Below are 15,522 nucleotides of genomic sequence, written 5' to 3'. Positions count from 1 at the left end.
CTAAATTTAGGCCAAAACGAAGGGCCTGTGAGCTGTAATCAACAAGATAAATGGAAAAACTTCCCCTCAGAACTGCTAAAGCACTGGTTTATGGCTTAATTAAAGTTTTAATATGCTTACAGAAACTAAAAACCTAACCCAGAGTGTAACAATTCAGTTGGAGCAAGGAGGAGCTGTAGTTGGAATCCAGCAGCGTGGCAACTGGCAGGCAAGCTGAAGGCACAAAAATCAAGCAAACATCACGTTTTAGATTACTTTTTGTCATTGCATATGTTGTTCAGTCTGCTTGGCCTGTCCTGTTCCAGCTACCTGTGTGTGTAAGGAAAAGAAGCTGAACTGACTTGTGGAAGACATGTACCCTTCCCAAACTGCAGCTTGGTTTTCCTCTTGTTGCAGTCTCTCAGGTTAGCTCCAGATGACTCCCTTTGCTAGCAGTCAGCCCCCTCAGTCCCACATGCTGATCTTCCCTGCCCAGAAGTCACTCAGACTTCTCCCTCATGACTTTGCCAGCTATCAGCGCCTTGCTTATTCCTTCCTCCTCTCATGCAGCCTCTCTGCTGCCAGGAACAGCATGCCTTCTTAGGGAATGTCCTGGGTAATGCTGCCCACTTTACCATGTCTGGGCAGAAATCAGGCAGAGCCAATATCTGGGTGGCAGTAGGGCATCTGCCCTGGCTTGTTTTGGCCCTGGCTCCTTCTCACAGCCTTGTGTGACCCAATGCATCTTAGAATCATAGAATAGTTAGGGTTGGAAAGGACCTTAAGATCATCAAGTTCCACCCCCCCTGCCATGGGCAGGGACACCTCACACTAAACCATATCATCCAAGGCTCTGTCCAACCCAGCCTTAACACCAACAGGGATGGAGCATTCACAACTTCCTTGGGCAACCCATTCCAGTGCCTCACCACCCTAACAGTAAAGAACTTCTTCCTTATATCCAATCTAAACTTCCCCTGTTTAAGTTTTAACCTGTTACCCCTTGTCCTGTCACTACAGTCCCTAATGAAGAGTCCCTCCCCAGCATCTCTATAGGCCCCCTTCTTCTGCAGGCAAATAGCTTTAGAATTATTGGGGTAGTCCAGTATCTCTGTGTGTCCTTCCTATCTATCCTGTGCCCAGTTAGCTTCCCACAGGCAGCCCTTGTGTTGTGCCCTGTCAAGCTGCAGGGACTTCTGGCCCCAAACACTGCTGTTACCAGCCATGGGGGTCCATTTCTGCTGCCTGTGGACCCAGGTTGTTTTAGTTGGCCTTTGTTCATACATTATTTAAGGTCAGGCTGCTCATTCCAGCCTCCCACTTGTGCTGGAGGCTCTGGAGCCCTCCGCCATCAGTTAGTTTGTGAGTCTTGTAGAGTAGTAGGAGAAAGCCACTCGGCTTGTGTTCATCACAGCACTAGTGTGTGCTCAGTGGGCTGCATCTGCAACAGATCTCCCATCAGTGAGGACACTGCATCTGGTGAAGTGGGGTTGGCTCCTCTGCTAGCAGTGCTGGAGCAGTGATTGCTGGTGTCAGTGGGGCTGGCTCTGTGGCCTTCCCAGGTTTGACTGGCATGTTTTAAAAGCTGGTGTTGGTGTTTTGCTGGGAGACCCCTGTTATTACTGTGGTGCTGGCAGGCGTCAGCTACTGAAACTGTTGGGTGAGGAGCAGCAGGCTGTGTGCCTGGGCAGTTGACACAGATACCCACGCTTGTGCTGCTCACCTGCAGTGAGGCACTTTCTCCTCCTTCTTCATCTACTTGCCCAACACAGCAACCAGGTCTCGGGTAACTGGCATGTCCCAGACCTCGCTGTGTTATGTGCCCACCCACAAGAGGAGTTTTCTTTGAGTGAAAATGAATTTGGTTGCTTTGAGGTCTGGCTCTACTCAAATCTGTTTGGAGCCTTTATTTGTTTAATCTGTGTATCAAAACACTCCAAGTAGGCCTTCATGCTGTCCCTACCAAAGACAGAAGCCTCTCAGAGGTGCTGTGCCAATTTGGATATTTCCTGCCCAAGTCAGAGCTGATACAGGCCAGCAGGAATTCAGCAGACCCCAGGAGATGCTGCCTTTCAAAAAGGTGAGCTGCTGTCAGTCATGGTGGCTCCCCACAATGTGAGGCCATGCAGTCCAGATCCTGCTGTGTCGTGAGCTCAGCAGAGGCCAGTGGATGCTCAGATGCCTCTCTGGGGGCTGCAGTTCCCATGTCCCATCACTGGCCAGCCCACCTGCGTGCCATTCATGGTCTGTCAGCACCAGCTTTGCTTCCTGACACTTTATATAGAATTCGATATGCTTTTAACCAGCAGTCCCTTTGTGGGGATTAGCCAGCCTGGGTAATGTTTGCATTTCACCCTTTGCTGTGTGCTGGCTGTGGCTCTGATTTTGAAGCCAATGTTACTGTTTTCCTTTCCTTCTCCCCCCCCTTCCCCAAGGTTGTCCTGAGCGCTTGCACTCTCTGTATAAAATAGCCAAAGGGCCTTGCCTGTTTGAAGACAGATGGTCCATCCATCTTCTGCAGAACCTGTGATAGTGCCATGACGAATCCCTCTGTGGTAATGGTGCTGGTATAGTCCTTTAAATTTCTATTGGAGGACTTCTTTGATCCTTCTATGCAGCATCCTTTTGTTATGTTGCTTAAAACCAAAGGGGTTGCTCTTCATTTCTCACAGCCCACAGCACTCCTCAAGCTTCCTTAATGCAGACTCTGAGTTCCCTCTTCTGTTTGAGCTGAAAACTATTAAAAGCCATTGGGTGCTTCAGAATCAGTTGGTTTTTTTGCCTAGGAAAGGTTTGGGGGGTTTCTTTGCAGATTTTTAAGCGTGTACACATCCGTCACTTACCGTGGAGTGAAACACTGCTCCACTCTTCTTTCTGAAGAAGGTTGGGCTTCTAGCTTTTCCATAAGAATCTGATCTTCAGTGTGTTTAATCCTAATGCTGTTCATCGTTCAGCGTCCCTTAAAGACTGGGATTTGGGCTCCTTCCTTCGGGTTTCTGCTCACATCTGCTCAGAGTTTCTTAGCTGGTGTCAGTGTATTGTTATCTCCTGGGGCCAACTGACCTACTGGGCTGACAAGGAACAGAATACAGCCCAGTGGTTTTAAAAGATGCACCTTGGCTGAACTTGCTCAACTCTGAAAGTTTTGAGCCCCTTTTCAGCTTGTTAGAGGAAGAGAAGGCACTTTTCCTCATAAAGGTGTCCTTCCCATTATCAATGCTGTGCTTGGAGTCAAGTGCCCTTCATGCCACAGATCTGCAAGCTAAGTAAATGTAGCAAATCATTAAGACAGACTTTGGCCACTCCTGTCTCCATCAAAGACTGGGATTAAATTAGGCCCCTTTGATAAACTGATCTGATGGGCTGATGTGGATCGCACATGTGGGTATTAGGAGCCTTGCGGGGCTTACGATTAAAAGACGTAAGAGAATGCATTTATTTAGAGAGGTTCTGTAACTCACTAGTCACTTCTTTACCAGAACAAAAGAGCCCAATTCTGCAGGGTGGCAGGCAGCTTCTGGGAAGTGCCTGTGTGCCTCTAATTGCCCAGGGAGGTGAGAATCATATTTGTCTCCTGCAGGTTTTGATGTCTGTGATAACACTGGGCAGGGGTCAAATGTCACTCGGGACCATTTCCATCCCCCAGGCATTTGTGAAACCTTTCACACAGGTGGCTCCTTTATCTCTTTCTACAGTTGCTTGGGTTTTGTTTTCCCCATAAACTACAGCTCTCTTTGTAGCAAGATAATGCTCAGCTGGGTTTCTTTGCTGGACTCTAATCAAATCCTGACTTGCACAGGGAGCTCAGTGCAATCTAGGCTGACTGCCTACATCAAATTCTCAAGCCTGGGGCTGGATCCTGATGCAGTAGGAAAAGCTCTGTTAGCTTAGGCCCTGCATCAAGCCCTGAAGATGAGAAATGTCTGACTGCACACGAACACAATTTTGCTTGTTATTTTTCTCTCAGGTTACTGAGTCAGAGCTGAATGGTGTATGTAATTCTAGTAAGGCTATTCTTCTCTCTCTTTTTTTTTTTTCACTTTTCCCAAGGAACATTCATGCTGCATTTTAATTACAACATTTAGAAAACATCCAAATAGCTTGAGCTCAAATTGATCTTGTTTTTCAGCCAGGAAACTTGTTTTTAATCTATTATAATAATAAATGTGCTATAGATAATAGTTCAGGTGCAATACAGCAAAGCTTTGTGTTATGCATCAGTTCTGGAGGGCCAGAATTTTCTTATTATCCGTTATTGGTATGACAGTTTGCAAATATTTAACAAACAAATTACCAGGTTTTTCTTGTTCCCTTCTTAGTTTACAATCTCAGTCTTTTTGACAGCTGTATTTGGGATTAATAATGATCTTGTTTAAGATGATTGTTTGCTAGCAAACAAGTTTATTCTCTAAACCTACAAAGTGCAGTAGAACTATCACTGACACTTTGAATTACATCCGATCCTTGAGGCTAATGTTTTAGATTTATTCCCTCCAATTCTTATAAGCAGAGATCAGAGTGCTTAGACCTGTTATTATTTTCTTAGTTTATGAAGTCATCTTAAACATAGACACTTAATATGATGAGCTGGTAAAAGCAGATGTTTTTCTCTCCCAACCCGGAGCTTGCTGGGTATGTTCAGTTTGTAAGTGCTTTAAAAGACAGGTCCTTCCTGAGCACAAGCATGGGAGTGAGGAGACCACCTGGAGCCTTCATAGAAAAGAGATACCCAGAAGAACCTGATGGATTTGGTCCTTGGTAAAGCACCGGGGGCAGCACTGGGAAACGTTCAGCACCAGGAGCTGGTAAAACATCCGTGGTCTGCAGCAGCTTCCTCTCTGCCTGATCCAGGTCTGAGCAGAGGGTGAAGGGTATAGAAAGGGCTGAAGTACCAGTGTCTGCCTGGGAAGGTTGTTTTTTGCGTAGACGGCTTCAGTTGAAGCAAGGAGGGTGCTACACCTGATGGGAAATCCTGACGCAACCCTCAGGGAGATCTGGGGCATCTTCTTGGAGAAAAAAAAACATTAGAACATGGAACTCGAAAGAAGCATGAAGCACCCCTTTGGAACATGTGCTGGGCACTTGGCCATTTCTGCCCTGTGGTTTCTGACCATGGGCTTTGTGTACACAATACAGGAATTCACTAGTGTGCGAGCTAGGCTTTGGAGATGAGGAATGAATTTGTTCTCAAGTAAAATTATCTTTTGTTAGCAGAAAAATCTGTGAGTTGGGTTCCCCAAGGGAATATTGTTTGAAATCACAGATGATTAAAAGATAACACATTTGAGAGTGTTTTGTTTGGTTGGTTGTTTTTGTGGAGGTTGTTTGTTTGTTTGTTTGCTTTTGGGTTTGGGAAGCTGGATGCTGCACGTCAGTTTCTCCACAAGTGGCCTAGCCACAGATTTTGTATTTTAATGCAAGAAAATCTGAGACTCTCCTTAAAAGCACCCCCCCCCTTCCCCCCAGGAGTTCTGAAATACCAAATGTCACACCAGCAAAAATGACTAACGTTGGCAACTCTGAGTGGAGTGTATCACATTGGTCTTAAGCAAAAATAAGCCAAATCAAACAAGACTTGGTGGAACAGAACAAAAGCAGGCAAGCACCACAGCTTGGCTTGAAATAATGTGTCAATAAAGAATGTTTCTTCACTACTTTTTATTTGATAAGCAGTAAAACCATAGACTCATGCTGAATACAGTTTGTATGTGCCCTCTGCTAATTGCCCATCCCCATTTGTAATGTAAGCACTCATTACTCACTTCCCTTGGAACTAGGGGTGGCCAGCATGGAGCAGCAGGGAGAGGGCACAGCTGTGTATTTCAGCCTGTCTGCACATCTGTTTTCAATCCTGGAGTAATCCCCATTATATGGACATCTTAGCCTGGTATTTAAGGCTTCATCTCGCTTCTTTTTGAGGCTTGCTTAATGCTTTTCCAGCTGATTGATGCAGCATCAATCACGGTAATATTCCAGCTATGATATTCCTGTTAATAACTACTGAAGAGCCAGGTGGCTCAGACCCCTGAGCTGAGCACAGGCATTTTCTCTGTGAATGAATGCTGGGGGAATTTGCTGACCGCAGCAACATCCAGGAAGAAGCTGCTGGTCATCTGGTGCCCAGGTATCTCCCAGCTTTTGAAGTGGTTCCATTTGCAGCTCCATGCTCCATCTTCTGCTGATGGGGGTTAATGTTTGAGAAAAAATGAATATGCAACTTTGTGAAGTGCAGCTACCAGCTGGACACAACAAGGGTAAACTGGCTCCAATTACCTGCTTTGCTTACACCAGCTGCTGTGTCTTACAAATCAAACCAGCCACAAGGAACCAAACTATTAAGCTGCTTTCTCATAATCATTAACGATGAAGTTGCCATCACTCCTGTTTGTAATCTATGAACTGTCCTGTGATAACTGATTATTTTGGTTTTAGTTCAATGAATTGTGATGGTGAAGCTGCAAACAATGTTGGCAAGCAACTCCCACAGGGACCCACTCCTGCAGGTCTGAACTGGTGAATCCTCCTTTTTGTGACACAAAGTACAGTGACCTCATGGGTACAGGTTTATGTTCCCCTCCCATCCTCCTGGCCACCCTGCCCAGCCTCTGGGAAAAGCCCAACCCAAAAGTGTTCTGTTTTGGTGGTCTGGCAGGAGAAGGGCAGGCAAGTATTTAATACACTGACAGTCAATGTAAGGAGAAGCTTTCAGGCAAGAGGGTGTCTCCCCAAAGGCTTTCCCTGTCATATTGAACACCCCAAAACTTTGCTGAGATCTGTCAGTCTGGGTATTAATTTCCCCTCTCCTGCTTTCCCATCTCTAGTGTGTTTATTCTCAGTGTGACATCGTAGTGAGAGGAGCTTTCATGCCTTCCAATGGCAAAGGCAGCAGGTATGGAGCAAACCCCCTATCTCTTCAAGCCTCCTTCAATTCATCTCTGCCCTTTTGTGTTGCTGGGAAGGGCATAGAAATGGGTCAGAAGAGAAAAAGGACTCCAAAGGCCAATGGCATCCTGGCTTTTATCAGAAATAGCGTGGCCAGCAGCACTAGGGAAGCTACTGCCCCACTGTACTCAGCACTGGTGAGGCTGCATCTTGAATACTGCATTCAGTTCTGGGCCCTTCACTGCAAGAGAGACATTGAGGTGCTGGAGGGGGTCCAGAAAAGAGCAACAGAGCTGGTGAAGGGTCTGGAGCACAAGTCTGATGAGGAACGGCTGTGGGAACTGGGGTTGTTTAGTCTGGAGAGAAGGTGCCTCAGGAGGGACCTTGTTGCTCTCTACAGCTACCTGAAAGGAGGATGGAGAGAGGAGGTGGCTGATCTCTTTCCGAGGTAACAGTGATAGGATGAGAGGTAACAGCTTCACAAGGGGAGGTTTAGATTGGATATTAAGAAAACTTTCCTCACAGAGAAGGTGATCATGCATTGGAACAGGCTGCACAGGGCAGTGGTGGAGTCACCGTCCCTGGAAGTGTTCAGAAACTGTGTGGATGAGGCCCTCGCTGTCATGGTTTAGTGGTGGTCTTGGGAGTGCTGGGATAATGGTTGGACTTGGTGATCTTAAAGGTCTTTTCCAACCTAGCTGATTCTATGATTCTGTGGAAGTTGCTCATCCCACCACGGTCACTTGCTGCCCAGGTTCTCCATGGTCTGCAGACTGAGTTACCAATGGGACTTGCTACCAGAGCATCTGGGACATTCTTGCACCATTTTCTCCTGTAACTGCTTTCTGGACAGATGTCTCCCAGCTGGTCTGCCTCCTCAGATGAGCCCATGCATGTGACTGGATTACTGATAGATGCTCCACAGCCATCTGGATGTATGGAAGAAATGACAAATCTCCCCCCACCAACCACACCTTCCATGAGATATTGATGAATGAGATCTTTATTGGCTGCTGGGCTAATTAAATAGAAGTTGCATCAGCTTCTAGCTGACAGGCTCTAATTGCTCCTGAGCAGATTTTGAGAGGACCAGATGAATAGGAAAATAAAAGGGAAGACTGTGGACTAGATCCAAGGATGTATCTGACTGCCTTGCGTTTCAGATGAGCTGGAAGTTTGTCTCACATTTCCCTGGGGAACAGGAATGGACAGGAATAAGGTTCCTGTGCTGTGAAAGTGCACAGGGAGGTGCTGTCAGAAAAGCCAAAATGAATGTAGGTAATGAAAAGGAGGTTTATTTAAGAATTTCTGAGGTCTTATCTTTGCCCCAGTCTCTAGCTTTGGCTTTGGGCAGCTGGCACCCATTGCTCTGTGTTCAGTTTCCTGCCTGTCATGCAGGACTAGCAATGCCTGCTGCCAAGGGCTCAGCTCTGCGATGCTCTGGCACCACATGGATCCCTGAGCCTGATTTTTTTCCTCCTGTTGCTTGAAGTCCAAAGACTGCAAAAAGGGTGTCAGGCATGCAGCAGAGCCCCCCAGCCCAGCCCTGTGCAGCTCTGCTGAGGGCTCAGGAGAAAGATCCTCCTCTCCAGGAACAAGGTCATGGAACTTTGAGCTTGGCTCTTTGTGGAGCACAGTCCTTTGAAGACAAGAGGTGCCGAGTGTGTGCCATGCTGTGTGGTAGCTGACAGCAAGGAGTGCAAAGCCCTCTCAGCTTCTTGCTGCCATTGCCCCATGCAGGAGCAGAGCTGGAGTCCAAGTTACTTCTCTCCTCCAGGCTCTTACCTAAACCTCCCAGTGGAGAGTGTGGATGGTTCAGCAGGAGTCAGTAAAGCAGATGTTGCTGGCTGTGCAAGTTTTGGGCTGGTCCAGGACAGAGCTAGACGTGGTACACAGTAGATTCTGGCATTGAAAGAAATAACTGAAATTAATGGCCAAGCCCTCAGTGACTTCAGTGGTGTCATGTTTTCCCCAGTGGACTCTGCAGGCTTTATCTGGGCACATCCACCCTAAGAGGCTTGTCCCATGTTTAATTTATAGGGTGATGAATGAGTTCTTAGCATACAATGCATTTAATTCCATTTTGGCCTGATTTATGATGTGATGTGAACTGCATGTGAAGTTTTTAATTCAGTAGGTGGTGACTCTGATTCAGTATATGGAGTGTGATGGAAGACGTGATAAATTTGATTCCAAAGGTGATGCATCAATTTCAGCGTGAAGTGCATCAAATTTATCACATGGCACATTGGTTTCAGTGCATGACACCCCAATGATGGCAGTGCCAGGCTGGTTAAGCGGGATACCTTCACTGCATCACCACTGGTCCCCATGTCCACCACCTCCCCTGAGGAAAATGGCCCTTTCTGATTGTCTTTTATTTGACCTTGCAGGACTTGAAGGAAAACAATAAAATGTCTCATAATGTGCTGGTCAAAATATTTGTCTTCAATTTAATACATGCCCCAGATAAGGGCTTCTTGATATCCCACCTGATTTCAGATGTTAGAAAGATGATGCTGCTCCTCGAAATCTCTGCACCAACCAGCAAATTGGCCTCATTTTGGCTTTATTTCATGATTCAGTATCTTTGCTTTTAACTCAGTGTCTGTCTGATCCACATCACTGAATGAGGATGTGGAGTTTGAGCCCTCTCTGGGGGACAGAGAGTTTAACACTGGGCTCTCTCATATCTGTAACCTTTGAAGGATATTTAAATAGAAAACATCCAAAAAATGGAGAGGACAACTCCCCTTATTCTACACTGGGGATGCTTTGGGGATAAGACTTCCTGGCTGAAATAAACCCATACCACGATTAGGAGATCCTAATGGCATTCAAGCAGCCATTTGAACTCATGGGAGTTAGTGCATGAAGCAGGACAGCATGGGGCATGCTGGGCACCAAGGGGGCTCCCAGTACCTGTAGTACACAACCGCTTTCCCATCCTCATGCCCCATTAACACCAGTGCCACTGAATCCAGTCCCCGCATGACAGAGCGTGGCGAGTCACTAACAGCTGAGAAAGACGAGAGAGAGCTGATGAAGGGATTTGGTGACAAGCTGAGTGGGAAGTAATTACTTTTCTCCTTCTCTCCTCCTTTCACTGCCACAGCCTCTGCAGCAGCAAGGATAAATGCAGTATATTAGCAGCAGTGAGTGGCAGATTCACTGAGCTGCAATTTATAACACTCTCCTCCCAAAAGCCTCATTGGAGGGCATTATGAAGTTAGCTTTGTAAGAGGGGATAAAACGACGATAGGGTCACTCTGGAAAAGCATTTGGAAACTCTCAGAAAAGGAGCTATTTTCTTCTCTCCACGCCAGGTACGTCTCATTGAGCTGGTTCCAGTGGAGCTCTGAGGGAGGGTTAGTGCTCATACACCAGATATTAAATTACATCTAGTGAGAAGGAGCAGATGTTGATGTGCCAGGCCTGTCTGCCACCACGTCTAATGCATAAGGATGGCTGAAAAATCTCCCATCAAAATATTTTGATTTTTCTTGAGGAAAAAATAAACTTCTACTAGAAAAAAATAAAAAATGAACCCCCGAGGCAGAAAACTTATGGCTCAGAAAACTTTGTTTTCAGACTGTTGATAAAGGGCTGCTGCTGTCAGAGAGGATAAAGAGGAGGATTTTTTCATCAGCCGTGTTAATCTGATCTATCCCTGCATGCAGGCTTTTGTGGGCAGATAAAATAAAACAGATCCTGATATGCTGATGAGCCAAACGCTATCACAGTTTCCAGTGAGGGACTCTGGGCTATCAGGATGGAGAGGCAGGGGAGGGCTTTGCTTATAATATACCCCACTGAAAGGTGTCAAGCACCAGGAAAGGCACTGGGCTAATGTGTTTCTGGTCTGCCTTAGAGAGAGCTGTTAACAGGCTTGGTCCTTGCTCTGGGCTCCAAAAACCTCTGCAACACACAGGTCATGGTGCTCCAGCTGTTCACACCCCAGTTCCCACAGGAACAGCAAGCTTCGACCCCAATCCTGCACTCTCCAAAAGGGTTAAAAAAACCTACATAGGCATGCTTTAGATAGTTTAAAAAGCATAAGGACAGGGAAATGCTAAAATCCATCCTTTTCAGGAGCAAAATTTCTCATGAATCTAAACTTCTATTTCAGCACCACCTTGAGGTTCATGACGAGGGTAAGAGCCATTGGGGTTGGGAAGTTGCTGTGCTCCTCCACCCCCCAGACACCCCACTGAGGGGGTGTTTGGGGGGTGGAGGAGTGTGCCACACTCTTACCCCAGCCAGGGGTGCCAGGGGCACTTAGGGATGCTGCCACCGCTGCCCCTAAGATGAATCTCAGTGTCTGAGCCTGCCAGGAGCAAGGACCAGAAGGCAGGCAGTGAGGAGCATCCCAGCCAAAAGACATGGATTGTGCTCTCACATCCTGGCTGTGGGGCAGCTCACCAAGCCCTCAGCACAGACCCTCCCGTGGCACCATGCAGCTTCCCAGCTGCACAACATCTCTCAATTGTGGAGAGAAGCATTTCTTTCTTCGTTTATTTGTTTGGCATTGGAAACGAGACTGCTGGTTTATAATGTTAAACCACCATCCTAGCTGAAAGCGGTAGGTCCTGTAAATCAATAAATCAGCCTCTCCAGAGCATTACTGCTCGTCAGGAACCAGCAGTTCTTCTGGGGGCACTCTGGAGCCAGTCTCAGGTCTCAGCTGGGGCAGGGACTGTCTTTCTTTTCTCTCTTTTATCCTGTTCCTTGAGTGGCAGGTTTTTATTGACACGCAAATGCACAAAAAGCCCATTTCTGTCCGTGATCAAAAGGATGCGGTTGAGCTGATGTTTTTCCAAGCTGCTTAAGGGTGAGCCCTTATTTTTAATCCAAACTACATTTTTTAATTTCTACTGTCTAAAACGAAGGTTTTGTGCCTTGGGATCCACACTGGGCACCCACATGGCCTCTTAATGTGGTGGACCCTATTGATGGGAATTCCTGTACTCTCCTGCCCCACAGGACCCCTCACACCTCTAATGATCAGATCCTGTGCTGTTGGATTTCCTGGTGATGTTTGATTTGCCCCATTGTGTCTCAGTTTTCCCACACTGCTCTGCTTTTAATTTTTTTACATGGAGAAGAGGAAAAGGCAACCTGAGGCCTCTGGGTGAAATTCATCCTCTGCAAACAGAGCGGAATGCACGCTCAGCTGGACACGGACCTGTCCTGGCTTTCGGTTTATTTTCTGTGCAGACAGGGCCAAACTTAGTTTCATCTGTAAAATTTCCCATTCACAGCAGAGAATGTTTCAGCTAACTGATAAACCACGATGACGAGTTTTCTATGAACTGTAGGACCTGGGAGGCTTGAAGAGTGTATTTGGGTATGTCTCTCCCTATGGCATGGGGCATTTGGGAATGACTGGGGTCCAGGCTGTACCCCTGCTTTAAAGGGATTGAAGTTATAAAATGTGGGCAGTTCCTTGTTTGTTTTGAGTCAGTTCTCTCCACCAGCATCTGGCTTGGCACATTTTTAACACAGAGCTTCAGTCTGCAAACAGAATTGAAATTTTCAGACTTTCAGTGCTAGCTTCGCAACTGGGGATCAATGGAGCAGAATAATATCTGCCCACTAATAAAATTAATAGCCCTGAGCCTGCCATGAATTACTTTAAAATGGGGATTGTAGGATAGTAATGTAAACAATCATTGATTTTTCTTGGGAGAGTACTGTAAATTAGATATGACTCTCTTCAGTGTGTAGCTGATACCAGACAATGCAGAAGATGTATCTGATTACTCGGAGGTGGGTAGGGAGGGATAAAGTGAAGAGGGCCCCTGTGACAGGGGGGACGCGATTAGATCAATTAAATGAGCCTGATCAGAAGATGAAAGCTCAGAGCTGCATGGCGCTCAATATTGCTGCCATCCAAGCTGACCCAATTAATAACATATTAGTGCAGGACAGGTCTGCTCAATGGTTCAGGTCTGTTAATTGAAACAGTGTGATTAATGGCGTTGAAGGAGATGAGGAATACTTAGAAAAATGATGTGAGTCTGCAACTCCGCACCGCTGCCAGAGCACCTCGTAGGGGCAAGGGAGGTAGGGGGTGGCCTTGCTCTTCACAAAACCCAGCTTTCGTGTTTCAGCAGCCTGTGGCCAGGCTTCAGCTCTGCTTTTCTCCTCCCTGGAGATCCCATCAGCACCCCAGCAGTGAGCTCGGTGCCCACACTGAAGTCAGAGAGGTGGCAGCTGCAAGGGCCAAATCCATCCTCAGCCTTTCCCATGGGCACAGGGGGACTGCTTGCATTCGGCATCAGCACCGATGCCCATGGGCTTTCCGTGCTGGGGTCTTGGCTGCTGGGGTGCGGGCAGTGGGCTCAGGGCAGATGCGGAGCCACTGCTCTCGTGGGTGCTGCTACCCATTGCTGCAGTGCAAAGGGACATTGGGGCCCCTGCAGCAGTGCGGCTCCTTTCCCCCTAGCTCACACACACCCGGCATCTGCGTTTCTCCCTCTGGAGGCCAATTTTCCTGTTGGTTCCAATTAACCCCAGCGCTGATGTCTCAAGGACAGCTCTGGAGGTGGCTTTGAAAAAGAGCAGAGATTCAGAATCCTGTCGTGGGGCTGCAGTGGCACCTTGGAGCCCAGCCTTAATTGCAGCAAATAGCCCAAAAGAGCTGTATAGTGATTTGAGCCACTGCCATCTGCAGAGTTACTTGGCTGCAAGATTATCTTCAGCCCCCTCTTTGCCTTACCTCAGAGCCTCTGCTTGAACGCAGGGCTCAGTGCAGGGGCAGGTGTGTGCGATGCACACGCTGGGTGTTTTCCTTGGAAAAACAAGTCTTCCCTTTCTTCTCCCTGTTAAATATGCACCCTGCTGCTGGTGAGAGAGGGAGTGTGCTGGGAAGGGGGGCAGTAGGCTTCGCTTCCAGGGAGTCAGGGCAAGCAAGCGTCTCATCCCAAATCATTGCCTCCCGGCTGCAGAGAATGAAGCATTGTTGCTTTAAGATCTGCTCTACCCTGGTCCTTTCTGGCATTCCTGGCATGGAAGCTGAGGGTGAGCTCCTTCCTGTGCCTTGGAGCCAGCTGTGCGCCCATGCCTCCCTCCCAGCACAGTGCCTGCCTATGTGACCCTGGGAATTCACACTTGGTTTGAAAAGCCCAAATCCACAAGTTTTTGGAGGATGGTGTGGCAAATGAGCATGGTCCAGGGGCCTTTGCTGCTGGCAGAGGCTGCATGAGCCATAGCAGCTGTTTTCAGATTGTCAGAGGCAAGACGACTGATACAAAAGCAGCAGCAACAGCAGAGAGAAGTGGGTTCAGAAGAACGAGTCAAAGCATGGCTTTTGTGGGGAATAATAAATGAATAGAAGGACCCACAGCACCACAGTGAACTGAACTACTCCTTAAATCTTTTGTTTTCATTTTGGGTGATAAAGGAAAATCATTAGGGCTCAATTAGTCATGAAAGACAGGGGTCCTTCTGCATTGCAGCAGCTTGAGAAAGCAACTCCTGCTCAAGAGCACATCTTCCCCATCCAGAGTAGGATCATTAAATATCAAACATTTTGTTTGTGCTATTTGCATTGCCTATTGCGCCCTTGCGCGGGACGAAAAGTCTGTGGCAATAACTGATGTCTGTAGTTTTAAAGGCGCTGGGCTCTGCCTCACAGAGCTTAAAACGCAGAGAGAAATGAAGGAGAAGCTCTGAACAGCAGAGGCTGCCCGTGCTGCTCCAGTGGCGCAGCGGGATGAAAGGGAAAAGAAGAAGGGGAAGGAGTAACAGGGGGAAGTCACAGATGAGAGCAGGTGCCCCTGGCAGAGGGAGATGAAGGTCTTGGGCACGTTGTCTTTCCCTTGGGGGTGAAGAGGAGGGAACGGCGGATGGCATCTGCTGCCAGACCCGTAATCAGACACAGCTGTGCTGCGGGTCCCAGCATGTCACTGGGATGAACTGGTGTCTCCTCCCTGCCATGCTGGGGGAAAACCGTGCTGTAGCAGACTGTGCACGTGTACCTGAGGCCTTTAAACATTCATAAAGCAGTAACTGATGTTGACATGATGGGTGAGAGAGGCTGAACCAAGAAGGTTCCTGAAGCCATTTGCACGCTGGCCCTGCCGCAAGCCCTTGCTAGGTGACTGGCGGGACCCTTGGCAGTGGCAGTATGGGGCTGTGCTTTGTGCTGAGCAGACAGGACACCCCAAGAGGAAATAAATAGTCCTTTAAAAAATCCCCCCTAACAGAACAACCTCCCCAGCTCCTCTCTCCCCCCAAACATGGCCGCACTACACGCAGGGTGATTTGTTTTCGTCACCGTGGGAAATGTAAAGCACAGCAGCTCTGCATTACCTACTGCTTTTATTCCACTTACCTCTCCCTTCATTTCTTTGCCAAGACTGCAAATAAAAGAGCAGATGTGTGGCATCTGTGCTGCTGTCACCTTGCTCAAAGGCAGCGGGGCAGAGTCCACCGGGAGCAGCTGAGGTGCCTCGAGCCCCAGCATGGTCCCACACAGAGGAGCTGTTGCCGAAGCGATGAGTGCCCAGGCCTTTGCCATATTTTGGTACGTGGGAGCCTGTGTGATGGGGCACAACGAGTATCTCCAAGCAGTCACCTCAGGACAGGTCACAGGGTGGGGATGGGCTCTGGCACAGGGTTTTGGCAGAAGCAGGTTGGGCATGGGATGGGGTTAGG

At 47.8% G+C, this 15,522-nt stretch overlaps 1 long non-coding RNA gene across 1 annotated transcript; it reads left to right on the top strand.

The window, feature by feature from the left end:
* Nucleotides 1–1,358: 1,358 nt before the first annotated feature.
* LOC134157772 (uncharacterized) lies at nucleotides 1,359–10,526 on the top strand. Its single transcript, XR_009962456.1, has 3 exons — nucleotides 1,359–1,765; nucleotides 8,025–8,135; nucleotides 10,188–10,526. It is a non-coding gene; the product is annotated as an uncharacterized LOC134157772 (long non-coding RNA).
* The last annotated feature ends 4,996 nt before the right edge of the window (nucleotides 10,527–15,522 follow it).

The sequence above is a fragment of the Pezoporus occidentalis genome, unplaced genomic scaffold (genome assembly GCF_034315485.1).
Source record: "Pezoporus occidentalis ecotype Australia unplaced genomic scaffold, CSIRO_AGI_Poc_V1 ctg12, whole genome shotgun sequence".
Classification (NCBI taxonomy): Eukaryota; Metazoa; Chordata; class Aves; order Psittaciformes; family Psittacidae; genus Pezoporus; species Pezoporus occidentalis.
This window is presented reverse-complemented; position numbering and strand designations above follow the sequence as displayed.